This window comes from Podarcis bocagei, assembly GCF_964188305.1.
Source record: "Podarcis bocagei genome assembly, chromosome: 13".
In the NCBI taxonomy this organism is placed as follows: domain Eukaryota; kingdom Metazoa; phylum Chordata; class Lepidosauria; order Squamata; family Lacertidae; genus Podarcis; species Podarcis bocagei.
In genome coordinates, this window is record NC_138138.1 from 48,060,191 (window position 1) to 48,071,244 (window position 11,054).

The following is an 11,054-nucleotide window of genomic DNA, read 5'->3' on the forward strand; positions in this document are numbered from 1 at the left end:
TCTTACCAACCACCTAAAACAATTCAGTGAGGAGACACCACATCTGGCAAGTTGTGGTGTACAGGTTGGAAGCTGCAATAGCTTCGTCACCAGCCTTGCTTCCTGAGGTCAAGGGATCAGGAAATTCAATCCCATCCTTTTACCTCATATTTTGCTATATGCATGTTTCATGCCTGCATTAATGCTGCATAATGCTTTTCTTGCAACTTCTTTCTCTCTTTTCTTTCTCCAATTCCCCCCCTTTCCCTGTAATTTTAAAACTTCACTAAAAATTATTTGATAAAGGAAAGAGAATCAATGAAAACTGAAAATGTAATAATCCTTTATCATCATCATTAATTATCATTCCCATCATTGTTACAGAGGCTGCAACCACCTGCTCAGAAAAGACAACAGGCGGTTTTGAGACAGGTACGTTTGTGCAAAAAGGGATGTGCAACTTGACTGGGAACCGAATGAAAATCAAATCATAATCTTGCCCCCATGAGCAAGTAGGGTTGACAACTAGCCATTCTGGCTTAGCTGTCTGTAGATTAGTTGCCAGAATTTGACTAAAGCAGACCCAGTGAGAATATTGGGAGGGGGGGTGTATTCTGCAACATGCCATTGGTGTAATAATAGCGCACTCTGGCCTAAAAAGAAAAGTAGGTTTGTTGCTTAAGAAGGCAAGAAGAGCCCGTTGGATCAGGCCAATCGCCCATCTGGTCCAGTATCCTTTTCGCCTAGTGACTGAACAGTTGCCTGTGGGAAGCCAGGAAACAGGATTTGAGCACAGGAGCCTTCTCCCCTCCTGTAGTCTCTAGCAAGCGTCATTCAGAAGCATTTCTGCCTCCAACTGTGGCAACAGGGTGTCGCCATTGTGGCTAGGAGCCCTCTCCGTCGCGCATCTGAGCACGTCAATCCACTTTAATTGGGCCAACCTAAATATGCCAGTTACAGGTAGGTAGCCATGTTGGTCTGCCATAGTCAAAATAAAAAAATTCCTTCCAGTAGCACCTTAAAGACCAACTAAGTTAGTTCTTGGTATGAGCTTTCGTGTGCATGCACACTTCTTCTTTCGTGTGCATGCACACTTTCGTGTGCATGTGTGTATCTGAAGAAGTGTGCATGCACACGAAAGCTCATACCAAGAACTAACTTAGTTGGTCTTTAAGGTGCTACTGGAAGGAATTTTTTTATTCTAAATATGCCAGTTTGTGATTGAATCCCTCCCACAAAAATGGCAAGAGTCCAGAAGAGACCTCGTTGCTTTAAAAACAACAACACTCACCGTCCAAATTGTCCATGGCAGTAGCTTGCAAACGGACACCTGTTCTTTTGTGGCATTTATTCTCTCTTTCTCTCTTCCCCCCCCCCATCCTTTGTTTTAATCAGATGAGAGGTTGAATCTCCTCTCGCTCACCGTGCTAGGACTGCGAGTCATTTTCCTCAAGTGTGTTGCCTTCAACCTGCTGTTCACCTTCCACGCTTGGTCTAGCTGAGGTAAGCAAGAAACAGACTCACTTAAGAGTCCTGGCTGGGGCTGATGGGAGCTGTGGTCCAAAATGTATCTGGTCAGCGAAGGTTGTCTTTGGAGCTCTGGCTTTTTCCCTAATATTGTCTCCGTATCTCACGGTGATTCACAGTTCACCATCAGTTGGGCTGTTGCCCCAGAGGAACCATCATCGCTCCTTATCCTTGTGCTCTGGTACAGGAGTGAGGAACCTTTTTGGCCTGGAAGGTGGTGGCAGTTCTTAATCTCCCCACCTTCCCAGAAGGCCCCACCACCACCTGACATCATGATGATGTCAGCACCATGCCAAAGTTGACCTGCTGGAGAGGAGTGGTCAACAAGGAACATGCAGGCTTGAACTTTCCATTCACCAGCTGATGAGCAGAGGTGCCAATCCTGCTCTTTGCCGAGGTTTTGTTATGCCAGAGCATTCCCTACTGGAAACACACTGGGGGAGCTGAGCAAGGCAGGACTGAGCCCCTCCCCCATCGCCTAATGCCATCAGCTGATTGACAGGTGGGCGTGGTTTGGGGAAAGTGGTGTCGCAGGGCAAACTGGCTGGTTGACCTGCAGACTGGAGGTCCTCTCCAACTCTGTTCTGATGAATGGGTACCAAGGTGTTAGGGTTTGATTTTACATCCTTTTGGACTGAAGAACTGGATTAGTTATGGAAGCTTAATTTATAGAATTCATTGCCTGAGATGGGGAGATAGACAAATCCACAGAGGCTAAGAATTATCCTGAGACTTTCAGTCCATGAAGGCCAAATGGGACCTTCAACCTGAGACCAGTAGGCCCATGGATCCTGGATGGAGAGGGCTGATCTGTTCGTGGGCTTCACAAAGACATTTGGCTGGGCAATGTTGCTTGCCAGGTGGGGGGATGCTGGATTAAACAGACCCTCTAGATGTGGGACTACAGCTCCCATCATCCCTGACCATTGCCCATGATGGCTAGGATTGGTGGGAGTTGGATGAATGAGTTAAGGTGTCCATTTATAGCATGGCATTTCTGTGCTCTCTGGCACTCATCACAGTGTTCCATTGTGCCAGAAGCGGTTTAGTCATGCTGGCCACATGATCCGGAAATCTGTCTGTGGACAAATGCTGGCTCCCTCAGCCTGAAAAACAAGATGCCCAATAGCCACCTTTGACTGGACTTAACCGGTCCTTTACCTTTTACCTTATCTATTTAGCAGGTGCAGGGAACCTGTGACCCTCCAGATGTTGCTGGACTACAACTCCCATCATCCTTGGCCATTGGGGATGCTACACAGGACTGATGGGAATTGTAGTCTCATCAAGATCTGAAGGACCACAGGTTCTCCATCCTTGTCTGCTTCTGCAGGGCTCTGTTATTATGCAATTGCAAAAGTATCTAGGGGACCAGATTGCCTTCCTCACTCCCTGTAACAAAAGCCATAAACCCTGTAGCTGAATGTATGTTTTCCTGTCTTTGATGCTTGCATCTTTCTGCAAAGATTGCCTATGCAATGGCTTCCGATCTAGATAATAACCAGGATTTCTCAATCTCTTCTTCCAGTTCAGAAATGGCAGAAACATGGGGAACATATCTGGTACATTGTGGAAGAACAGAGACATGTACAAAGTCATCTCCAGCACAGAGCATACATGAGGAACATCTACAACTGCTTGGAAAGAACCATACTCTTGCACTCCTTTCAGCTAGGGGTGCCGCCAGCTTTTATTCTGACAGGGGAAAAGCTTCAACTTCTGGATTTTTGCTTTTTTTGTACAGCCGCTTAATGCTCATGAGCTCTGGGAGAGAGATAAAGTCGACAAACCAACATCCTGCTTCATTGTATCACACTATCTTGTGAATATAATCTACACGAAGCATCCTGTATTCTTACAGATTATTAAAAGTGTATATGTTTAAATCCTCTATGCATGTCTGGTGCTTTATGAATATGTGGTGGTTTTTCTCCGCCCCCGCCCACTGGTCCACAAAAATGAAATGGTAGAATAATAGAATTGTAGAGTTAGGAGGGATCAAGTCCAACACAAGAATCTCAGCTGAAGCATCCATGGCAGATGGCCATCTAACTTCTGCTTTCAAACGTCCAATGAAGAAGAGCCCAGCACTTTCTGAGGAAGTCTGTTCTACTGTCGAACAACTCTTGCTGTCAGAAAGTTCTTGCTGCTACATGATAGACAAATAAGAAATTCAGAAATGACAGTAACATAGGCGTGAAATGCGTTGTTCTGAATTCTTATTCAGAAGTAGCTTCTAAGGAGAGTTCACATTTGTAGCCAAGAGGAAGAAATGAGAGAGACCGGAAGGGTCAGAGGTTAACACGATGCTAAAATATATCATACAATTACAATAGTACCTCGGGTTACAGACACTTCAGGTTACAGATGATTCAGATTCAGACACTTCAGGTTACAGACTCCGCTAACGAAATAGTACCTCGGGTTAAGAACTTTGCTTCAGAACTAAAATCATGCACTGGCGTTGCGATGACTGCAGGAGGCCTCATTAGCTAAAGTGGTACCTCAGGTTAAGAACAGTTTTAGGTTAAGAACGGACCTCCAGAACGAATTAAGTTCTTAACCCAAGGTACCACTGTATCTCTCAACTCAGTCTGCAACATCCTGTTTGCCCTCCTCGGGAACTCAATCTCATATTTTGCTAGTTATTTCTTGACTCCCCTCCGCCAAGTTAGCAATGGGCCCTTATACAAATGTTATAAGGACACAAAAAGCTAAACATCCAGATTGCATTTTCATATCTTCGAGGCATAATGAGATGGAGTGTGGGAATGCTTGGAAAGGGGGAGGAAAAGTTATTTGCTTGTTACTTAATTACTGAAATGAGAGCTGTTGAGGCCTCATATGTCTGCAAGTCAAATACTCTAATCTTGAAACCCATCTTCCAATAATAGGTAGGCAGGTGAGCGAAGTTACTGTGAAGTTAGGGGAAGGCACTCTGCACATGCTCATGGGTACTTCCTTTTGCCAGGTTGCGTTTTTGGCATGAAGAGCAGGACTCGTCCTTGAGTATGCTTCCTCCAAACCAGAGTGCTGTAGTGAGATGGGAAGAACCCATCAATAGCAACTAGACATGATTGCTCGGTTCTGCCTCCGCAGTCAGAGGCAGAAATTCTTCTCAATACCAGTTGCTGGAAACCACAGGTGGTGAGAATGATCTTCTGCTCAGGTCCTGCATATAGGTTTCATATAGGTATCTAGTTGGCCATGTTGAGAATGGGAAGCTGGTCTTGATGGGCCATTGGCCTGATCGCCTTCCCAATCCCCCCCTTTTTTTTTTACATATATTTTTTATTAACTTTTCTGTTTTACCATTTAAAATATTCATTTAAACATCCTTAAAATATCAGTGACTTCTCTTCTTCTCCTTCCATGGTTCATTTTATATATAGATCCCTGCATATTTTACAAAAATGAAACCATTCAGTATTCCATTATTACATCCATCAAAACTTATTTACACCGTTGAAGTTATCTTATTGCTGCCAATGTTTTCAAGTGTACACAATTTACCCCCATATATTCAATAAATGTTTTCCAATCTTCTCTAAACATATGTTCTTGTTCTCTGCAAGCTGCGCATATTCTGTCAACTTAAGTTACCATTCATATTTAGTTGGGACCTCGCTCGTTTTCCATTTTGGGGCTAACAAAATACAGGCTGCAGTACTGGCATAAATAAATACCCCCCTTTTTTTGACAACTGGGAATATCCATCTGAATTATCCCCAACAAAAAGGACTCTGGTTTTTTTGGAAAAGTACTTTTAAACTTTTTTCCCAGTTCATTATGGATAATTTCCGAATATTATTTTACCCTTTTACAAGTCCACCACATGTGAAAGAATGTTCCCTCAACCTCATTGCATGTCCAGCACTTATCTGATTCAGTCGTATACATCTTAGCAAGCCTAGTTGGAGTTAAATACCATCTGTAAAACATTTTCAAAGAATAACATGCTGTAAACTTCAAATCATTTTTCCAGAGTTTTTTCCAGAGGTTAAAATCGCCTTCTCAGTCCTTTATCTGCCTACAATGCAATACATATTTTTCTTTAGTGAGAGTTATTGGAATTGAAACCTGGCTGGGCATTAAGTCAGGTTTTCAGCCCTAAGCCCACATCAAAATGACATGTGTACACTCTTTCACACAAATGCTTGCACATGCGTAGAGATAGCTTGTACCTGTGTGTGTCCAGTGTAATGTGTGAAAGGACCTTGGATCTCATGCTCTTAAGGTTACTACTGAAGGGTGGATTTCAGTTGAACACTAGGAAACGCTTCTTAACAATTAGAGGAGTTTGGAAATGAAACCAAGTTTTTTCAAGCTACATTCCTTTGGGGGAAATCATCCATGGGTCACGTGGCAGTGATGGGCAGGGCCAGAGACAAAAATGGGTGGAGCAATGGATACGAATTTCAGTCACCTTGCATTTAAAGCACATGCCCAAAGAAATGTAGGAACTAAAATGTGTTGAATGGGCTGGGAACTGTATACCTGCGAGGGGTACAGGATTCTTTGGGGGAACCAATGCACTTTGTTTTCCATCCAGACAGCAAGAAGCATTCTTGCGGTTCTATCACACATTCCAGCCTGACAAGAGACACCCAAGGAGGGTTATGGAGCAGGGCTGGTGAAGGAGAATAGCTTTGGGTGAGTCCCAAGGGCCAGATAGACAGACCTGGAGGTCCACATTTGGCCTTTGGGCCTGAGCTGTTCCACCCTGGCCTGCAACTCTGTGATTCCGTATCTGATTAGTTACCATCACAACTGTCCAATGCACATCAGCAGAAAATCCAGGTGTCTTCTGGGTTCGGTGTATGCAGAAGACATACAAAGGTTAGAGCCTGCTGAATCAGGCCAATGGCCCATCGAGTCCAGCAACCAGTTCCCACTGTGGCTTGTGGGAAACTGGCAAGCTTGACCTGGGCAGGAGAGCCCTCTCTCCTCCTATGATTTACAGGAACTGGTATTACTCTCTCTGTGGAGGCAGAGCAAAACCATCACGGCTGGTTGCCATGTAAGATCCCTATTTGTCTCAGATAATACTTTACTGATTTATTTTAAAAAATAACACCACCATCCATCCCATCAGCAAAGTGCTCTCTCCGGCATAGATGAATAATGATCAGATTCAGCAGGGGTCAGGGGTCCACACTCTTAGTGGAGGGGATTTTGGCATGGCAAGACCAAGAGAAGACGGCAAAACTCTCTCTTGCCCAACTGTTAAAAGGCAGAACTATAATAATTATTAATAACAATTGTATTATTCGTGCCCCAGCCACTCTAGAATCTGTTCCACTGCTTATCTTAAAGTTGGCACTCCTATCCTAAGTCCCATAGCTGTTGTGCAATGAATGGGACTTGGGTCACATCCACACCAAACATTTATCTGTCATTTATTACATTTATATCTCCTCCCGAGAGCTCATGGAGGCTCATAGACTTCTCCCCATTTTACTCTGCCAACAACTCTGTGAGGAAGGTTAGGCTGAGAGAGTGTCTGCCTGGTCCAGTAGGCTTCACAACCAAGAGAGGATTTGAACCCGGGTCTCCCAGGTCTTACTCCAGCACTCTAAGCACCACAGCACACTGGCTCTTTAAAGCACTATTATACCACTTTAACAGCCATGGCTTCACTCAAGGCATCCTGGGAACTGTAGTTTGTTAGGGAGTCACGTAACAAGTCCCAGAACCCTTATTTCCTTCACAGAGCTACAATTCCCATTTCTCCGGGAAAGGGGATTGTTAAAGCACTCTGGAGATTTTGATTCTGTGAAGGGAAAAGGGGTCTCCTAACAATTCTCAGCACCCCTAACAAACTACACTTCCCGGGATGCAGTGGGGGAAGCCATGATTGATAAAGAAGTGTTTTAAATGTATGGCGCAGATACCCTTAACTCATAGTCACATGTTCTACACAAGGAATCATCCACAAATAAAATGAACTATGACTGCAAGAAGATCAAACCTATCCATTCTTAGGGAAATCAGCCCTGAGTGCTCACAGGGAAGGACAGATCGTGAAGCTGAGGCTCTAATACTTTGGCCACCTCATGAGAAGAGAAGACTCCCTGGAAAAGACCCTGATGTTGGGAAAGATGGAGGGCACAAGGAGAAGGGGACGACGGAGGACGAGATGGTGGGACAGTGTTGTGGAAGCTACCAGCATGAGTTTGACCAAACTGCGGGAGGCAGTGGAAGACAGGAGTGCCTGGCGTGCTCTGGTCCATGGGGTCACGAAGAGTTGGACACGACTAAAAGACTAAACAACAACAAAGCAGATGTGGACTTATTGTGGGGGCGACTGCAGCTAGCACTGGTGTGCAAGACCAAGAATAACTTGTGCACAGCCAACCCGGGGGGGGGGGGGGGAGGAGGGAAAACTTTGATGTTTAGCCAGCCTAGGTCAAAGACCCACTTTCTTTTAGAAACTTGACCTCGTGAGCTTATTTTTAGCCTCCGCCAAACAGGTGCCTTCAACCCCTAACCCAGTGACCCTATTTAAGTTTTAATTCTCAAAAATAACTTTTCCCCGCCACCCCCAAGCTAGGTACGGTGGCAACAAGGCAGCAGGAAGTGGAAACTATGTCAACCCCCTAAATGGGTCAAAGCCAACCAGCTCACTTCCATGACGTCAGAAGCGCGTGGGTTTTTCTGGGTCAGCGTTTGAAGCTCACCCCACAGGAACCGCTTCCTCTTGAAAACAAGGGTTGTTTTCCAGAGAGGTGGGGAGCTTCAAAGAGACGGCACGTGGCAGGGCTCGAGCAGGCAGCCAGGGAGGCGGAGAAAACGTTAGACCGCAAGCGCAGGGTGCAAGGTGCTGCGTGGAGTCAAGATGGAGGCTGCAGGTGCAAAGGGTGGGGGTTGAGAAGCAGAGAATAGCTAAGTATATCACCACTCAAGGAGTCTGCAAGGTCTAAGAATAACTTTGTGGCTGCTTTAGTTGTGGGCAGGTTGGAAATGAAATCTGGGGCAACTGAAGACCTCCAACACCCTCTTTGAATGGGAGAGTCTGCCAGAGTCAAATCTGAATACTTTTATTTATTAAGACACCTATATATTACCTATGCCTCCACTTCAAGGCAACACACATTAACGCATGGGTAGGCAAACTAAGGCCTGGGGGCCAGATCCAGCCCAATCGCCTTCTCAATCCGGCCGGCGGACGGTCCGGGAATCAGCATGTTTTTACATGAGTAGAATGTGTCCTTTTATTTAAAATGCCTCTCTGGGTTATTTGTGGAGCCTGCCTTGTGTTTTCACAGGAGCAGAATGTGTGCTTTTATTTAAAATGCATCTCTGGGTTATTTGTGGGACATAGGAATTTGTCCCCCACCCCCCCAAAAAAATATAGTCTGCCCCCCCCCAAGGTCTGATGGACAGTGGACCAGCCCCCTGCTGAAAAAGTTTGCTGAGTCCTATGATTAATAGGCAAGATGCAAAAATGAAATCAAACCTAAACAGACCAGCTGGTAGGAATACTTTTTTCGTCACTCCCAGGTCTATCAACTTGGACAGCTTTAAGAGGACTGGACAGATATATGGAGAACCTAGCAATGGCTACCAGCCACGATGGCTATATTCTGAGGGTCTGGTGCAGTATGGCTTCTGAATACGTTGCTGTAAAGAGCAGAAGGGTACATCTTGTCCTCAGGTCCTGCTTGCTGGATTCCCAGAAGTATCCGATTGGCCACTGAGAGAAGGGGATGCTAAACTAGATGGGACGTTGACCTGATCTAGGCTCTTCCTATGTTTATGTTCTTAATACTTAAAATGCAACAGCATCAAAAGCCAGCAAAGGACATGGTGAACAGGATCATCATTTTTTTAAAAGTATGCACTCAAATGATATCAGCTGGTGCATGCCAGACTGTAGGGGTTTGGGGAGGAAGGAGGGCCATTCCAGAGTGTGAGCATCAATACAGAAGACACTCTTTGTCGTGGTTGCTAGATGGACATCTCCAGGCTGTGGCACAAGGATGGTCTCTGATCTCTATGACAATCTATGCTGCCTCCCAGGTAACCTAGGCCCAAGCAGTTCAGGTCCTTGGAACCTAAATCTAGCCCAGTATCAAACAAGTTATCAGTGCAGGTTCTTTAGTGATGCTGTTAATAGTCACTCGGTTGCCTCTCTATCCATGTACCAAATATCCAGTTCTGTCCATGCAGTCACTAAAGCCCAAGTGAAATAGGTACAGATTCCCCAGCTACATATGGTGGGAAGTGTTATTTGGTAGACAGTGGAAAGATACAGAAGTGTTTATGAAACATGGGTTTTCCTTCCTGCAGTTCTGATATTGGCTAAGGCACCAACTATTGGCAACAGCTGTGTTCATCAAGATCAGACTGAGGTTCTATCTGTCCCCAGATTCTCTTTTCCAAGTGGTCAGCCAATGACCCCCAGAAGCCCATTTCAGGGAAATAAACCCCAAAGCGATCCCCTGCTATCTGCCCCCAGCTTTTAGAGTATTCATAATTATGCTACCTCTGTACAGAAGAGATTCCACCTCTGGTGAGGAGTGGATAATGAAAAGCTATTATCAGACCCATCTACCTACTAGTTCACCTAGATACTGTTGGGAGACATCTACACCAGTAACCATTTATAGACGGGATGTAAGAGTTTGTACCCTATTTTCACTTCTTTGACATTTGTTTTGCATAGTATCTACTGGTCCTGGGACTGGTAAGGCACTATGTAGGCCCATCAAGCCATACTCACTAGTTACTAAGAATCCCATTGAACCCAACAGCTATTGAGATTTCAGTCATAATTGCTTACATTTTTGAGCATGCTGAATTTATGTATCACTTCCCACAACACCAAGTCCCAATTGCAGCTTTTGGGGACTTCTGGTCAAGATGGTGAAAAGCTGCAATTAAGATGGCTAGTGGCCTGTCTTGAGCAACAGACTGATAATTTTTAATATTCCTCCACACATACACACACTTACCAGAGAGGGAGAACCCACATCTAAACATCATTGGTTTCCTTTACAAGCATAGATCACTGAGCACACAACTCCAAACTGTAAACTGGCCCAAACCAGTCAACTAAGTCAAGGGAGGAAGTCATATGACAAAGTTGTACAAATCTAGCATATAAATGGGAAATAAGAGGCAAAAGCTTGGGTCAGTTGGGATGGGTGAATTCTAATATGCCGTCCTCTGCATGCATATCCAAGGTGTCATGTTCCTATGGAGACTGTAGGAAGTAGTCTGCTGGGTGTTTTGTGAATTTTGAATCACTGATCTCAATACAGTTGTGCAAATACCCATTTACTCTAGTCTTGGAAGGTAGGTTTTTCAAGGTTGCTGGATCCAGATTTCAACAAACATGGGCAAGCGAAAAGCTATGGGCATTGGTGGAATTGTGCTGTCTTGAACTGTGGGAGATTTGTTTTGTTTCCTACAGATCTCAATATACTTTAAGGCAATGCTTTTTTCTTTAAAAAACGTTTGGGGGTACTCTCATTTTGACTCAAGAAAATCACCATTTTATAGTTCAAATCAGGAAAAATAAATGCATTAAATGGACAAAAGGG

General features: G+C 44.7%; 1 gene segment (V, D, J or C); it reads left to right on the top strand.

Moving 5' to 3' along the window:
* Positions 1 to 3,397, top strand: part of LOC308572124 (T cell receptor alpha chain MC.7.G5-like) — a 123,966-nt gene extending 120,569 nt beyond the window's left edge. The window contains exons 5-7 of the C gene segment in view: positions 364 to 411; positions 1,375 to 1,482; positions 3,035 to 3,397.
* The last annotated feature ends 7,657 nt before the right edge of the window (positions 3,398 to 11,054 follow it).